This window comes from Humulus lupulus, chromosome 2 (genome assembly GCF_963169125.1).
Source record: "Humulus lupulus chromosome 2, drHumLupu1.1, whole genome shotgun sequence".
Classification (NCBI taxonomy): Eukaryota; Viridiplantae; Streptophyta; class Magnoliopsida; order Rosales; family Cannabaceae; genus Humulus; species Humulus lupulus.
In genome coordinates this window covers 99,363,937-99,382,817 of record NC_084794.1, presented here as the reverse complement: position 1 = coordinate 99,382,817, position 18,881 = coordinate 99,363,937, and positions in this window count along the sequence as shown.

Here is an 18,881-nt window from a genome sequence, read left to right as displayed (position 1 = left end):
TTTAAAGTTGACGAAAAACGGCGTCAACAGTGAGCTTAAAAATTGAAGAAGAAATGGCTTCTGTTTTTTAACAAGAAAGATAATTAAAGAATAAATTAAAAACCTATTCTATTAGTTAATTGGTCTAAAACTCAAACTTTGCCTAGAATTATTTGAATTATTATATGAGAAAAAATATTTTGGGGTAAGAAAATCCAAAAAGTTCACCACTTTCTATGGATGCCCATCTTAACTAGTTCAAAACACCATTACAGGGAATAAAAAGTTGCTTAATCTTTGTAGAAAAAGAATAAGCAGAAAGAAAAAACCACATCTATACACACATATATATAACACGCTTTTGGAATCCAATCATATATATACATATATGTATGTATAAATATGTATGATTTTGATACTGAAATAGCTTATCGTTTTTTACAAGCTGGTTTGTTCTTTTTTTATTTGTCTTTAGGCTTGCTGAAAAAATAAATGGCCTCTTGTTCTTTCTTAATTAGAAATTTCAATTATATAATACAAGAAAAAAAAAGAAAAAGAAAGGATCACCTTAAATGTTGAGATCGTTTTCGAAGGTGTGAATTATTGTCAATTACGATTGTTCTTCTACTAAGACCATCCCTGCTTTAGCTTCCATATTTGTAGTTAGCACATTTCAATACCAAACAAAAGATAAAAATAGAAAGGTTAAAAAATCTATCCAGATATAGAGAAATGTAGAATGTTGAATGTTCATATAGTCTTACCACATATTTTCTGTAATCTTTTTGTTCTTAGTTTCTGTAGATTTGAGTTGAGTGAGAAAATAAGGAAAATTGTGCGATGATCAGATTTTTTTGGTTTAAAAGAATCGTGAGCTTAAAAAAGATAACCGCCATTTTTCAATTACGTGCTTTTTTCTATATATATATTTGTATTTAAAAGTTTTGAGATTTCGTTATATTTCACACAAAAAACACGTTAGATATTATTTATAAATATGTATATTAATTCGTTTTCATATATATATATATATTAAATATAATATAATATATCATTGAAATATATATTTAAAATTAGTTGGGTTTAAAAAGTTGATTTATGTTATCAATGATTATTATAAACAAATTTTATTATCTTCATATCATATATTATTATATCTTTTTACATAAAAATAGATCATATGGTATCTGATTCAAATTTTAAATTAAAATAAAAATATTTAAAACTAACTTCCATTTATTTTAAACTTAATTTTGAATTAAACTTATTCTCCAATAATTTTGGTCAAACTATAATGCAAAAAAAAAAAATTGCTAAGATTAATTATATATATGAATAGATAGGTTATACAAATCTCTACTTCTTAATCTCCTAATATTGGTCATCCTAAAACTACTTCATAACACTTGTTTCCAAATCTAAAAGTTACGAGTATTATACTTTTGAGGTAATTCTTCTTTTTATGTTTTCCTTTTTATTTTTCTTGTAAAACATAATAAATCTAAAATTCATTGGGGTTATATGTGTATTTATTATTTTTGATATAGAAGAATGTATGTTTAAATCTAATAAAGCATTATTTATGCTTATTATAAAACTTAAGTCCTTTTTTTTAATTAGAAATTCATTCCATAATGGTGTTTAATTTTTTATTCAAAAATATTAAATCAGAAGTTTTATTTCATAAGCGCACATAGATATTGACGTATTCCAAGTTGCTTCAGATTGTAAATAAGGTGATTAACAACTTATGATTTTTCTTTAAATAATTTATTGTTGATAAATTATTAACTTATTCATTTTTCTATTTTTTTTTCTATTTTTTAATTTAATCAATTCTTATCTAATTTTATATTTTAAATATAATTTAAATGTATAATTTATTTATTCTTTTATGTTTGAGTTGTTATCAATTAAATATCCAAACTCATATTAAAATCATTTATTCATTCATGATTAATTTTAAATTTGGAGATGATTTAAATAATTCAAAAATATTAACACTCACCGAAATTTGAACTTTTATATATTTTCAATTAATATATATTTTAAAATAACATTGTGTTCTTCATAATAATGAAAAATCACTTCATGTTTTTATTTTTAATTGGAATTATGTACACATGCCACGCCAGTATTTAAAATGTCAAACGAGCATTCTGTTCGCCATAACGAAAACTAACTGAAGTCTTAAACTTCATTAACGTGCATAGTTTTGGGAAAAATTTTAACAAGGAAAAAAATTTGGGGGTACAATCTAGAAGTGGTAATAGTTCAGGAGAAAAAATTATATTTATTCTTTGTTATTTGATCATCCTTAAGTGTGATTGACTCAAATTTTTATTTAATATTATGTACTTTTTTTTTTTTTTTGAAGAAAAGATGAGTATATTAGAACAACAAACAACACACCAGTACATCAGTCCAAGCCAGCCCGACCATCCAACAACATTACAAATGCATCAGGTAATCAAACACAGCTATATCCCTATGATTGATTTTTATCTTAGGAGTCCTAGTAAGCCTAACCTTTACAGAGTATCTAATCTGTTGAATAACATAGTCAACAGACCAAGAGCTAAACTCAAACAGACACTTGTTTCTATTTCTCCATATCAGATAAACAGCAGCCGCAAATGTTGCAGCAGCAACTCTTTGCAATAAACCCTTAGGCTTGCCCATCATCCACGAATGCCAGTCATCATACCTACTCGGCCAAGCATCTTTTCCCAGCCAGCTCTCCAATCTGGTTCTCAGTTGATGAGAGACAGAACAAGCAAAAAACAAATGTGAATGGGACTCCTGAAACTCTTCACAAACCGGACACAGATCAGAAGTTAAATGCAAATGGCATATCTATAACTTGTCTCTGGTGAGCAGGTGACCAAGAGCAGCTTGCCAAAAGATAAATATATGCTTAGGCACTGCTAGGGAAAACCAAACCACATTAGCAAAATAAACCTTGTTAGTATTCAGCAACCTGTTATAGAGAACTCGCACACTAATCTTATTGTTTCTGACTGCTTCATCCAAACTCTGAGAGGAAAAAATGTCTCTCATATTAGCTATCTTCTTCCAATACCAACTCACATCCTGCTGGACTTTATAGCTCCAAAAATCCTGCCCCTTAAGGTAAATGGAGTCAATCCATTTCACCCACAATATGTCTTGCTTAGAAGAAACAGCCCACACAAATTTAGCAAGAAGAACTGTGCTCCAAGTAACCCCATGCTTAAACCCAAGACCCCCATGCATTTAGGCTGGCAAACTTGATCCCACGATGTAAAATGCATTTTGCATCGATTGCTACTATTGTCTTTATGCCCCCAAAGAAAGTTTCTACAAAGCTGGTCTATTTCCTTTAGAACACTCTTAGGAAGAATGAAGATGCTCATCCAGAATGTCCTAATGCTAAGAAGAACAGAATTAATCAGCTGGGCCCTTCCTGCAAATGATAGGTGACGACTTAACCAATTGTGAAGTTTCATTTGAATCTTTTTAATAATCACAGCGCAATCTCCTGCCTTCCATTTAGTGGTGCGAAGAGGCACTCCCAGATATCTGAGAGGGAAGCACCCCTCATTAAACTGAATTTTATGCAACAGCTTTTTCATCTCACTGTCAGCCACTCCCCCAAAGTACACCTGAGACTTTTCCATGTTGGCTGATAAACCAGAAGCCGAGCTAAATGAATTGAAACAGTCCTTAATAATCTGCACTGACTTAATCTCACCCTTGCAAAAAATGATCAGGTCATCCGCAAAACACAAGTTAATAAGCTTCAGTTTTTTACACTTTGGGTGGAACCGGAACTCCTTTTTAAGGGCTGCTTGACTAAGAAGCCTAGTGAGATATTCCATCACTAGGACAAACAATAATGGAGAGATAGGGTCTCCTTGTCTCAATCCCTTTTTACCTTTAAAACCCCCTTGAATCCTACCATTCAGTAAAATCAAATAAGTAGGATCCCTTAAACAAGTCATCACCCAATTGATGAACCTTTTCGGAAAACAGAAGGCAGAGAGAATAGATTCTACAAAATTCCAATCAAGCATGTCATATGCTTTACTCAAGTCTATCTTCAGACCACATCGAGGAGAGATGTTTTTCCTATTATAACCTTTGATAATATCCTGAAGAATCATAATATTATGCGCTAACAACTTCTTTTGCACGAATGCTCCTTGATTTTGGCTAATAAGACTAGGGAGGACTGTCGACAATCTACCACAAAGCATCTTAGATATGCACTTGTAAATGGTATTGCAACAAGCTATGGGACGAAAATCTACTGCTTTGGTAGGGGTATCAACCTTAGGAATCAAAGTAATGGTTGCCATGTTTAGCTCGTTCGGCAAAATACCCTTCTCAAAGAAATCTAGAATTGCCACTAAAACTTCTGCACCCAAATCCTTCCACATGGCTTTAAAGAAACCCGAGCCATACCCATCCGGACCCAGACTTTTAATTGCATTAATACTAAACAAAGCATCTTCCACCTCCTTCCTAGTAGAAGGCTTTATTAGACCAATCTGCTGGTCTACAGTTAGTCTATGGCCCAAGCTGAAACAAGAATCCTGAATGGGCATTGTAGCACTACTCGGACTCCCCATTATCTTTTGAAAGTGGCTCACAAAATGGTCTACCACATCCTCAAACCTCTCTACCAACTGACCAGAATCATTAATAAAAGAAGTTATCCGATTAGAGCCCCTTCGTTGTTTTAGGCACGCATGAAAATATGTTGTATTGTCATCACCATGGCGAAGCCAATTCACTTTACTTTTCTGTCTAAGAAAGCTGTCATAAGTTTTAGCATGCTTAGCAAATAACTCCCCCGCAATCCTCTCCTTGTTTTGTAACTCTGTTGAGTGCGGGTCCCTTTGGAGAGTCAAATTAGCATCTTGGAACTTTTCCTTAGCATTAGTGTAGTTCTGAACAACATCACCCATAGTACACTTATTAAACTTCCGTAAGACTTGTTGAAGTCTACCCAGTTTCTGAACTATCTTCCCCAACCCTTCTCCCTTACAAGGCCTTCTCCAGTTCTGAAGCACCACATCTGTAAACCTGTCATGCTCAGTCCACAGGTTAAAAAATCTGAACGGCCTAAGACCTTGGTTAACAACAGCCTCAGATTTAATAATACAAGAACAATGGTCTGATAATAAATCCCAATTAACCATAGCTACTGTATGAGGAAAGAGATCCACCCACTCTTCATTTATAAAAACCCTATCCAGTTTCGAATAAATTCTGTCCTCATTTGATTGCTTGTTCGTCCAGGTAAAATGAGACCCTTTAGTGCGCATCTCATCTACCAACCATAAGGCTCTCCAATTCTGAGCATCCTCCAACTCCATAGCAGTGATACCATGGCCTCCAACTCTGTCAGTGATTTCAAAAACGGCATTAAAATCCCCAGCCACAAGCCAAGGATTAGTTGGAAAGCATAAACCAGCTGTAGAGTCCAAGAACTTTACTTAGCTAATTATTTAGTAGTATTATAGTATGTATAGTATTATCTTTGTTACTGTGGATTTACGGTCCGGGATGTGTGGACAGCGTTGGGACTTTGGAACACTCCTAATAACCATAATGAACAAGAGTGAGTCTAAAGAAGGAAAAGAGATGAAAAGGAATGGGAAGACTAAACCATTTGAGAAACATGCGTACCGAAACTTATGTGCTCAAGAACTTAGATTTCCTAACCAAAATAAGAATGTGGTTAGGAAACTGAATAGAAGGCTATGAGAAAGAAAATAACATAAAACAATGAGCTAGAGTTTTGGTTTACCTCAAAGACTTGAAAGACCAATCTACACCACAACCGAAATACTATAGAACCTCACTTCCCAAAGTGTTTGATAAGCTTATGATGTTTAAGCTTATGCTTTTCCCAAACTAGGTGTTTACACTCTCACACTAACTTAACACTAGCAGCTTCTAAACTTAGAGCAAAAGGTGAATAATGGATGGGTACTAGGTCCTATTTATAGAGTTTGGGAATGAAAGTATCTTGATTTTACTTGAAAAAAAATAATGGCTTTTTAGGTGAAAATAATTTGAATAATCATTCAGCAGAGGCTGAAGACTCGTTCAAAAGATGCTGGACTTATGAAGGAGTTTGAATGGCTGAAAGGAAAAGAATTCAACAATGTTTGAAAACATGCTGGAGGAGGGGATATATCGCCCCCTGTAGACGATATATCGCCTGGACTATTATTCCCGAGGCGACCGTGCATCGTTTCGTGTTTTCCGTATCAACGTGCTGCGATATATCGCCCCCTATAGCTGCGATATATCGGAATACGCTGAATATTTAAACACGAAATTACACATTTTTAGCTAAGTTTGAATGGAGTAAACAGCCTTGACTAAGCCCTCAACGTATTCAAAGCTGCTGACTGACCTTAAAGCATTCAAATTTTACCCTTATTTAATTTAATCCTAAAAAATACTTAATCCTTAATTACCCATTCATAACTTGTGCTTAAAATCCTATTGGTTGATATCTTAACCTTATAGTATAACAAATATTATCCTTAATATCAGTCATATAATCAAACCTTAGGTTATACTTAATATTCTTAAACTATAGGTTAAACTTAGAAAATCTATAAGTACTACTATGAGTGTCCAAATAATTCCCGGTCTGAACCAAAAATCCACAGTAACAAAGATAATACTATACATACTATAATACTACTAAATAATTAGCTAAGTAAAGCTCTTGGACTCTACAATTCTCCCCTACTAAAAAGAATTTTGTCCTCGAAATTTACTTACCAAATAACTCCGGATACCGGCCTTGCATGTCCTCCTCCAACTCCCACGTTGCCTCGCGTTCAGAACTATTGCTCCATAGGGCTTTGACTATAGGAAAGCTCTTGGACCGTAACTGCTTCATCCCTCTATCTAGGATGCTAATCGGTCGTTCCTCGTAACTCAAGTCTTTCTGGAGCGCTATCGTATCGTACTTGAGGACGTGAGATGGGTCTGACACATATTTGCGTAGCATCGAGATGTGGAAGATGTTGTGACTATCGGCTAGTGCTGGCGGTAGGGCTAGTCTATACGTAACTAGTCCCACTTTGTCCAATATCTCAAAAGGACCTAAGAATCGGGGACTAAGCTTGCCTTTCTTCCCGAACCGCTTGACACCTTTCATAGGAGATATTTTCAGGAAGACTTGATCTCCAACTTGGAACTCCACATTGCGTCGCTTGGTATCCGCATAGCTTTTCTGTCGGCTTTGAGCAGCAAGCATACGCTGTCTAATAAGCACTACTGCTTCTTGAGCTTGTCTAACAGCTTCGGGCCCTAGAAGCTGCCTTTCTCCTACCTCGTCCCAGTGCAACGGTGATCGGCATCTTCTTCCATATAGCATCTCATAAGGTGCCATCTCGATTGTTGACTGGTAGCTGTTGTTGTACGAGAACTCGATCAACGGCAAGTACTTGTTCCATGATCCTCCGAAATCAAGTATACACACGCGTAGCATATCTTCTAAGATCTGAATCGTACGCTCGGACTGCCCATCTGTCTGGGGATGGAAAGCTCTACTAAGGCTTAACTTAGTACCCATAGCTTGCTGTAAGCTTCTCCAAAATCTTGACGTAAACACCAATCCTCTATCTGACACTATCGTCTTGGGGATTCCATGCAATCGTACAATCTCTTGGATGTAGATGTCTGCATATCGGTCTGTCGTGTATGAAGTCTTAACAGGCAGGAAATGAGCCGACTTGGTTAGTCTATCTATTACTATCCAAGCGGAATCATGCTGCTTATTTGTCTTTGGCAGACCCGTCACGAAATCCATGGCTATGTCGTCCCACTTCCATTCTGGCACGCTAAGTGGTTGTAATAAGCCTGCAGGGCGCTGATGCTCCGCTTTCACTTGCTGGCATACTAGACACTTAGATACATACTCCGCTATGTCATTCTTCATCCCTGGCCACCAATAGATTGCCTTGATGTCATGAGTCATCTTGGTAGATCCTGGATGAACTGAGTACGGGGTTTTGTGCGCTTCTTCTAAAATCGTCTTCTTAACACCTTGATCATTCGGCACACATACCCGATCCTTGTATCTCAATAAGCCTTGGCTAGATATTGAGAAATCTGTAGTCTTGCCTTCTCTGACTGCATCCATGTGTGCTGCTAGTGTATCATCATGTCCCTGACCAATTCGTATATCCTCTAACAAATTCGATTGGATAGACAAATTAGCCAGCTTGCCTACAACCACTTCTATTCTGGCACTGATAAGCTCCTGCTGTAGCGGCTTTTCTATTCCGGATAAGGCTGCTAAATTCCCATAGCTTTTCCTACTAAGCGCATCGACAACCACGTTCGCCTTTCCTGGGTGGTATAGGATTTCGCAATCGTAATCCTTGTCTAACTCCAACCACCTGCGCTGCCTCATGTTAAGCTCCTTCTGAGTAAAGAAGTACTTTAAACTTTTGTGGTCCGTATAAATCTCGCACCGTTCTCCGTAAAGATAGTGGCGCCAGATTTTTAACGCAAAGACCACCGCTACCAACTCCATATCGTGAGTTGGATAGCGCTGCTCATACTCCTTTAGCTGTCGTGAGGCGTAGGCTATCACCTTGTCGTTTTGCATCAGCACGCATCCCAATCCTAGCTTTGATGCATCGCAGTAGACAACGAACTTATCGTTGGGTGTCGGCACACTAAGTACGGGTGTTGAGCAAAGCTTATCCTTAAGCAATTGGAAGCTTTCCTCACACTTATCATTCCAGTTAAACCTTTGTTGCTTCCGGGTCAGGTTGGTGTGTGGAGTGGCTATCTTAGAAAAGCCCTCTAAAAACTTCCTATAATAACCTGCTAGCCCTAAGAAGCTTCTTACCTCTGACGCGTTCTTTGGTCTAGGCCAATCCTTCACTGCCTCTACCTTTGATGGATCCACTGCAACTCCGTCTTTCGATATGATGTGCCCGAGGAACGCCACTTGCGAAAGCCAGAATTCGCATTTCTTGAACTTGGCGTAGAGTTGATGCTCCTTCAATCGTGTCAAAATCAGCCTTAAGTGTTCCTCGTGCTCTACTTCATCCTTGGAGTAAATTAAAATGTCGTCGATGAACACAACGACGAATTTATCCAAGTAGTCTTTGAAGACCCTATTCATTAAGTCCATAAACGCGGCTGGCGCGTTAGTAAGACCAAAATACATAACTAAGAACTCGAAATGTCCATAACGAGTCCTAAAGGCTGTCTTAGGAATATCTTCTCCTTTTACCTTGAGCTGATGATACCCAGACCGTAAATCAATCTTAGAAAATACAGTCGCACCTCGGAGTTGATCAAACAAATCGTCTATCCGAGGTAGCGGGTACTTGTTCTTGATCGTTACTTTGTTCAGCTCACGATAGTCTATGCACATCCGCATACTCTCGTCCTTCTTCTTCACGAATAGTACCGGAGCTCCCTATGGTGAATGGCTTGGCCTAATAAAACCCAAGTCTAGGAGTTCTTGTAGCTGCGTCTTTAACTCCTTGAGTTCCGTAGGTACCATCCGGTATGGTACCTTAGAGATAGGCTCGGTGCCTGGTACTAATTCTATCGTGAAGTCTATTTCTCGATTTGGCAGCAATCCTGGCAAGTCATCGGGGAAAACTTTCGGAAAATCTTGTATAACCCGAACATCTCCAACCTTAAGCGGCGTCTCACTTTCCACGTTCGTTATGCTGGCTAAGAATGCTTGGCATCCTTTCTCCATCATTCTCAGAGCTTTGAGAGATGACACTAAAGGGGTGCGCAATCCTGAAGCTTGTCCCATGAAGCATCGTCTCTAGCCGTCGGGAGTCTCGAACATCACCTTCTTGCGTCTGCAGTCGATCGCTGCGCCATGCCGTGCTAGCCAATCCATGCCTAGGATTACGTCAAAGTCCTTGATCACCAGCTCTATCAGGTCTCCTTCTAGTTCTATGTCCTCAATCTTGATCGGTACGCCTCGTACTATTCGTGATGATAGAACTACTTTGCCCGAAGGCAACTCGGTTACAAACCTAGTTCTAAATCTTTCACTAGGTTTGTCTAGTTTTTCTATCATTCCTAACGAAATATACGAATGAGTGGCACCCGAATCAAATAATACATGACATAAGTTATTGAGGATAGAAACCTGACCTGTGACCACCTTGTTGCTAGCATCGGCCTCCCCTTGGGTTAAAGCAAAAACCCTAGCAGGAACCATCTTTTCATCCTTCTTTCCTTCTGGCTTTTGCTGAGGACAGTCTCTTTTATGATGCCCTTCTTGACCACAGTTGAAACACTCCTTGGTGTTGGCGCGGCATTCTCCAGGATGCTTCTTCTGACATTTGGCACATGGCGGGTACTCCACGTAGCCCGACCTATTTCCCCCATTCGTTCGTGCCCTTTTATTGTTGTCAGATTGCTTGTTGTCAGGATGCCTTCTCTTCTGACCGTTACCGTTGTTGCTGGACTGATTATTGCCGCTATTGCTAGACTGATTGTTGCCGTTCCGACTGGCCTGAGGTTGGCTCTGCTGTCTAGGTTCCGGCTTGCTGGCTTCTTCTTTGCTTACATTGGCCTGCAACCTTTCTACTTCGATTGCCGTCTCAAGAACGTTGGCATAAGTAGTGTTTCCCGGGTTTGCTAGTTTAACCCCCATCTCGATCTTCGGGCGAAGTCCTCTAACAAACTTGTTCACCCTCAGATAGTCGGTTGGAACCATCTCTGCCGCGAACTTTGCTAAGCGGTTGAACTGACGAGCATATTCCGCCACTGTTAAAGTACCCTGCTTCAGGTTGGTGAACTCCTCAACCCTCATCGCGAGTACAGCCGAATTGTAGTACTTTTTGTGGAACAGCTCCACAAATCGGGTCCACGTCATGGTGGCAGCATCATGAGATTGCTGGACCAAGTCCCACCATATCCTGGCATCTTTCTTGAGTAAAGATGAGACGCAAGATATACGGTCTGCATTACTGAGATTCATGTGGGCTAGAATCGGCTCCATATTCCTTAGCCACTCTTCCGCCTCAAAGGGGTCTGTAGTCCCTTCGAAGTTTGGAGCATGCTGCTTGCGGAACCTTTCATACACTGGCTCCATGTGCTGTACTGGATATGGAGCATAGTTCGTCATAGGCCATCCCCCATATGGACCAAGTTGTTGGGGTGCTGGGGCCATTGGTTGTGGCTGCAGCTGCGGTTGTGGCGGAGGCTGAGGCTGAGATTGAGCCTGTTGGCATTGTTGCTGCAGAAGTTCCTCAACTTGCTGTCGCAGTCTGGCAATCTCCGCAGTATTGTCAGCTGGTTGTGCCGGCGCGTTGCGGCGAGCAGTAGCACGCACTCCCTCCCCTTCGCCGAACTGTAGGGACCGCATTGGTCGCTGGAACATCGTTGGAGGCGTTTCCGTTGGTGCGTGCAGATCTTCGGAGCGACATCGTAGCAGAGTTCTAACAGTTGAAAGAAACATGTTAGAACTTTACCTAATAGGCTCTAAGGCAAAAACTTATTCTAAAACAAACATAACTCGGACCTATTTATTATGACTTTTTATGAAAAGTTATATAAGTCTTTATTTATATTCAGAGTGGGTTTCTATACTTAGAAAAACAAGTCATCTTTATTTTCTAAGTGTGTTTCTAATCATCCTATATGACTTAATTCTCAGGCTCGAAACTTATCTTTGTTCCAAAGTTAACCATATTGAGGGAGGGCTGGGATCAGTAAAATCGTTCCCACTACTATGGCCCCCTAACTCTCAATAAGGAAACTTGGTTCATTGATTTGTTTCCACCCTCACCGAACTTAGTCAATATTCATTTTATTTATTTCTTATTATGATTGCAAAAATAAAAATCAAACTCATACATGAAAATAAAATAGCATGTTATTCATTTGGAAAAAGATTTTCACTTATTTACAATCATAACATAAAAAGTAAATAAAACAAATAATAAAAGCTACTAATCTAAAAATCGGGATCTTCTACATCCGATCCGTCATCTAGCATATCATCATCTATTTGTTCATAATCATCATTGTCATGTGCATCGAAACGTCCTCTAGGAAGGTTGGTGAGAATCCTATGTTTTTGCTCATTTGTGAACTGAAACTCAAATTTTGCGATGAACCTAACTAAGAGGAAATAATATCTCATCGCTAATGGTAGCTCATCCTCATCATTCATTTCTTCCCATATTTCTTCTAAGGCTGCTATTATAGGATGGAAATCTTTAAATAGCCTAATCACTAGTACATATTGTTCCATTGATCTTAACATTATTTGCTTAGCCTCTTGAAGGCCACCTATCTCTTGATGGAACAAGAGCAATCTTCGAGTGATCCTTTCTAGTGCTCCTACGGTGTTTCTTGGCTCCCTTATTCTTTTTAAAGCCTTAATGGCTCGGATATCTTGGTAGGTTAAAGCTCCGTTCATTCTTAACTGAAAACATAAACACTAAAGGTGTTAGCTATACACATAAGTAACATAACTAGTAACTTAAACACTTACTTGGCGGTCAGATTCGGAGCTTTGAGCGTGTGTATCGAGGAGAACTTCATGCGAAGGAACCGTTGCTCTGATACCAACTGTAATGACCCACTAATCTAGACTTTTGGACCATTAACGAAACTATACATACAAATTCTTAGTAAGTTTTAGTAAGAATTTGTATGTATAGTTTCGTTAATGGTCCAAAAGTCTAGATTAGTGGGTCATTACACCAACCATGTCATTCCATAATTGTCTTCTCTCCTCAATAGTGTTCCTTCCATACACAAAAGTTACACAAAACTTCTTATTGGTCCTCACTTCATTAGCAAGCACATGAACTAATTGATCACTCTCCATCAGGACCTCAACTGAAACACAATGCCTCTGCCAAACCAGAAGGATTCTCCCTTCAGCAACTGAACCTGCATAAAACTCCCAGCCACTGAAAAACATACTCATCATTTTCTCAATTTTTTCCCCTCGTAACTTAGTTTCTAACAAGGCTCCAAGACCAACTTTATTCACTAAACAAAACTGACTAAGGGATTTCTGTTTCTCCCTTTTATTTATACCTCTCACATTCCAACTAAGTATGTTGTGACTCTCCATGAAAAAGATTAGCTGTAGACAATCCCACGTTTGTGACTCCCAGTACCTTCTCTTGTAGAGCAATATATGAGTTCTTTACTAGGTGCTGAGTTTTAGAACCAGGCCTCTTTTTCCCCCCACCCATTTAGGTGTAAGCCAAGCCTCTGAATTGTTGTCGATGGAAACCAGATTATCTTTCTGTGTTGCAATCGCCTCAACACCAGGGGACTTTGCCAAATCTTGATTCTCTTTAGCTTCCCTAGTATTTGTTTGCTGTTGCCCAATATCAGGGCCCTCAATAGAAATCTCTTTACCCTTAGTTGCCTGTTGCTGCTCCTGGTTATCCTACTGAGTTCCCTCCATTTCCTTCCTGCTTTTCTGCCTCCATACTTCCTTTTGATTTCTGTTACACATCATCTCAGTATGACCAAACACCCTACATTCTTTACATTGTGTTGGTAGCCATTCAAATTCTAACATTTGCTCCATTAGCTGCCCCTTTTCATTGAAAAACTGAATGGATTTTGGGATCTTCTCTGTTATTTCGACCTCAACCAACACTCGAGAAAATTGCATCATTGATCTGTCCTTAGTCACTTTATCCACTAGAATCGGAGTCCCAATTATGCTCATAAGGGCACTCAGACACTTAGTCCCCCAATATTGCAATCCCAATCCTGGAAGTCTAATCCACACTGGGACAGATTTCACAGTCTTCAATGTGTCTAGCTCAGTAGTCCAAGGTTTAACAATTATTGGTTTCCTATCAAAGTGTAGCACCCCTGCTTCCAACACCAAATCTCTTGTTGCTTCCTCTCTGAATTTCACTAGAGTATACCCAGCATTCAATCGAGCAATTCTATCTGTGCCCAACTTACCCCAAATCCTCTTAATGAAACCTTCAAAAACTGCAAATGGAGGATTGGCTCCTAGAACCATACACACCACAGCTGAGTTTCAAAATGAGGCTTTAACTTGGATCTCCTCCAAATCTACCTGTGCTATCCTGTGTCCCTCTCGAACCATAGGTTCCTCACATTTCAGCTTAGCCCCTCCCTGGTTCGGCAACAATGAGCGAAACTGAGTCCATTTGTCTTTCGCCTGGTTCTGAAAATCATTTCCATCCATCGCCATATCACTCCAGTTAACATCATTTCATTTTTCTCCACTTGAGCCCTCATCCGTTCCCCTCAGCTCACGATCCCCACCATCTGGGAACTCAACCATCAAATCTTTGAACTCTTCATCTATTTCCTCCGGTAGAGCAGCATCGATGCCATCCCCTCTTTCCTCACTAGCTTCGTGTATCACTGGAGCCTCACTAACCCTAGATCTAGCAGGCTTTTGGTTGGTTTTCTTGCGCCTCGCCATGGAGAGAACCCCTTCACGCCCCTTAATATTAATATTACTTTTTTATTATGTACTAATTTTTTCTAATTAATTGATTTGATGTTTTTTTTCTTAGTATTAATGGATAAGAGTTAGATGAACCAATCTAGATTGAGTGATTCATATGCAGAAGGAGTTAATATATTTCTTGATTTTGCATTAAAAAATGCAAGTCATGAAGAAAAAATTATATGCCCTTGTGTAAAGTGTGGTCTTATTACACTTGTCACTCGCACAATTGCATTTGAACATTTGATATGCAATGGATTTGTGGAGGGTTACACTAAATGGGTATTGCATGGAGAAACTTCTTCACATGCTGCGCAGAATGTTGAGACTCCTTGTGATATCCACGAGTCAAATTATACCATTGATATGTAAGAAGTTATACATGATGCAGTTGGACAGAATATTGAAGGCGATGAATGCGAAATTGAAAATGATAATCTTCAAGGCGAAGGCAATGAACCAAATGCGAAAGCAAAAGAATTTTATGATTTGATAAAAGATGCAGAGAAAGAACTTTACCCAGGTTGTACTAGTTTTACAAAGCTCTCATTTGTTATTCAATTATTTCATATTAAGTGCATGTTTGGATGGAGTGACAAATTGTTTGGCAAGGCACTTGACTTATTTAAAATAGCATTACCAAAAGGTGAAACATTACCCAATTCTTTTTATGAGACCAATAAATTAACCAACATGCTAGGACTTGATTACGAGAAAATTGATGCATGTCTGAAAGATTGCATGTTGTATAGAAAAGAACATGCTAATGACACAGAATGTGAAGTATGCTCTACACCAAGGTACGTTAAATATAACAATTTATATTCTTATTTTTTAGCCATCATACTTTCTAGATTAGACTAACTTTACATTTTAATTATCAAAATAGGAGTGAAGTTAAAGTCTTGCGCCACTTTCCGTTGATACCAAGGTTACAAAGATTATTTATGTCATAAAAAACATCTGATTTTATGACATGACATCATAAAAAAGAGCATACAAGTGATGGTTGTATGAGACACCCAAGAGATTCTCCAGCACGGATTACTTTTGATCACAACCACAAGGATTTTGCCGCAAATCCACGAAATGTTAGACTTGGGTTAGCTTATGATGGAATGATCCTTTCAAAACATTAAGTGTTAGCCAGAGTACATGGCCAGTTATTTTGATACCATATAATCTTCCACCGTGGATGTGCATGAAACAACCTAATTTCATTATGTCTTTATTCATACCCGGTCCAGATGCACCTGTAAATAATATTGACGTATATTTGAAGCCACTGATTGAAGAGCTAAAGGATTTATGGGAAATTGGAGTTGAAAATTTTGATGTATCTACCAAAAAGAACTTTAATATGCAGGCATCACTACTGTGGACTATCAATGACTTTCCAGTATATGCAAACTTATCAGGGTGGGGCACAAAAGGAAAATATGCATGTCCACCTTGTCATGAAGACACTTGTTATTTGTAGTTGAAGTAAAGTAACAAAAAAACATTGTTATATGGGTTATCGACGATGGTTAGGAATCAACGACCCATTTAGAAATGATGAAAAGTCTTTTGACGGCACAAAAGATAAAAGAATGGCTCCAACACCATTAAGTGGCTCATGATATTGGATACACTAGCAGGCTACCAAATTAAATTTGGGAAGATAGTTGTTAATCCTCCATTGCCATATGGTTGGAAAAAATAAAGAGTATATTTTTTGAATTGCCATATTGGTAAGATAATTTATTACGACACAATCTTGATGTGATGCATATTGAAAATAATGTATGTGAAAGTTTGATTGGGAAATTATTGAGTTTAGATGCAAAAAAACAAAAACAATTTGAATGCGTGTCTTGATTTAAAGTATATAGGTATTAGATTTGAACTTCATAAAAAGGAGAGTGAGTCTAAGAAAACTTTCATCCCCCCTGCATGTTTTACATTAAGCAAAAATGAAAAAATTGTCTTTTATCGATTTCTAAAGACAATCAAAGTTCCAGATGGATATGCTGCCAACATTTCTAGATGTGTTGATGTGAGGCAAAGAAAAAATTATGGGCTCAAAAATCATGATTTTCATATTATTATGACTCAATTACTACCACTAGCACTGATGGGAATATCAAGTTCGCATGTTCGTCAACATTTAAGTACTTTGAGCAACTATTTTCGCATGATGTATTCAAAAGTTGCTCGACCACAAGATTTTATGCAACTTGAACAACAAATACCTATCATTCTTTGTAATCTTGAAAAATTATTTTCCCCATCAGTTTAAGATATCATGGTTCATTTGGTGATACACTCAGCATACGAGGCAAGAATTTCTGGACCATCAGTTTACTGTTGCATGTATCCTATTGGAAGGTAAAAATCTTGATTGATTTTCATTTTATTTAATTGTAAGACATTTGTTTTAATATTTTTTCTAATTTTTCTTTGTATAATTATAGATACTTGTCTAAGTGAAAGTCATACGTTCGGAACTAAAGCAAACCAGAAGGTTGTATTGTTGAAGGATATTTAACTGATGAATGTTTGCATTTTGCTCAAGATACATGGAAGGTGTGGAGACGAAATTTAATCGCAAGCCTAGAAATCACAGTAATATGGAATCAAATGGAGAAACATTGCCTATTTTCCAAACGACATGTTGACATTTGGGAAAAATAGATACAGAGACTTTACATGAGGATACTAAAGTTAAGGCACATCGATATGTGTTATTTAATTGCAATATCGTAAAATCATTTATTGAGTAAGTGTCATTTATTATATCACTAATAATAATAAAGATGTCAAACATCTTATAATTATGACTAATACGAATTTATTTTGTAGGGAGCATCGAAATATGATTTCACAACAAAACTCTCGTCAAACAACAATGACCATCGATCAGATTCATAGCCAATCATTTCCTTCATGGTTTGCTAACAAGGTAAGTTGTTTTTTTTATATAAATTTTTCATTAACTTAATAAGTCAAATACACAATGACTATAGTTATTACTTTTTGTCAAATTAGGTAGAAGAATTATATGATAATGGTGATAATCGAGTATCTGAAGATTTACGTTGTTTGGCAAAAGGACCAAACAATGTTTCATTTCGATTTAAAAGTTATCTAATAAATGGTTTCAGGTTTCACACAAAAGAAATCGAAAAGAACTTAAGAACTCAAATTAATGGAGTTATTATGATTGCCAAGACTCAAAGTTTCGCAAGTAGTAGGGATCTAAATCTTGTTTTCGGAGAGGTTACATTTTATGGAATGTTAACTAATATTATAGAACTAGATTATTCTTCAGAAAATCGTGTTGTGTTATTTAAGTGTGATTGGGTTTCAAGAAGTAGCATTAAAATAGAAAACGATTGCACAAGATTCAACTTTTCAAGATTGCTAGGTGACGATGAGCCCTTTATACTAGCTTCTCAAGTAGAACAAGAAATGTATTTCGAAGACCTCAAACACGAAGGATGACATGTTGCTTTAAAAATAAATCCTAAAGACTATTATAATATGAGCGTGCAATCACACGATGAAAATGTGGGTTCTTATTTTCAAATTGAGGTTTGTAGTACAACTAATGATGTTTTGGATGGAAATGTTAGTTTGGTTAGGGAAGATATGCAAGACATAACTATTGATACATCATTGTCATTTGATACAAATGACATGGATGAAGAAGCTTAATTATTTTAATTTTCTTTCTTATTAATATTTTGCATAAATTGCTAAATTTTATTTGTCTTAATAATATTTATGGAGTTAAATTATATATTTTCAAAACAAATTATCATAATCGTATACTAGTATTTATTTTATTAATTTTTCATCTATGATTAGGCCTAAAAAAAATAAACTACATTTAAAATCATAATGTTTGTTTGTAAAATAAAGACAAATTAAAAAATAATTGACAAATAAAAAATGCCATTAAAAAATCATTAACACTTTTGAAATGTCACTAAATACTATATTTGGTGTCATTTTTACAATGCCACTATAGATATATTCTAGTTACATTTTTTGAATGCTACTAAAACTAAATATTCACAGTAGTGAAATTTTTCATCAAATGTCACTAAATCATATATATATATATAATGACATTTTTTTAAAAATGTCATTTATTCTCACTATTCTTACATTTTTGATCAAATGTCACTAAAATACTATTATTGTGACATTTTTTGACAAGTGCCACAAATTAAAATGTCACTAATTGATATATTTGGTGTATTATATCTCACATATTTAATATTGATTTCTCTATAGTATTTATTTTATAGTTATTTACAAATTATTACATTAGAATTTGTAAATTCCATGTCGATAGCACATTGAAAAAAAATTATAGATCCTTGAGATAAAGTCTTCCATATATACTGAAGATTATACAAAAGTGATATTATTCATT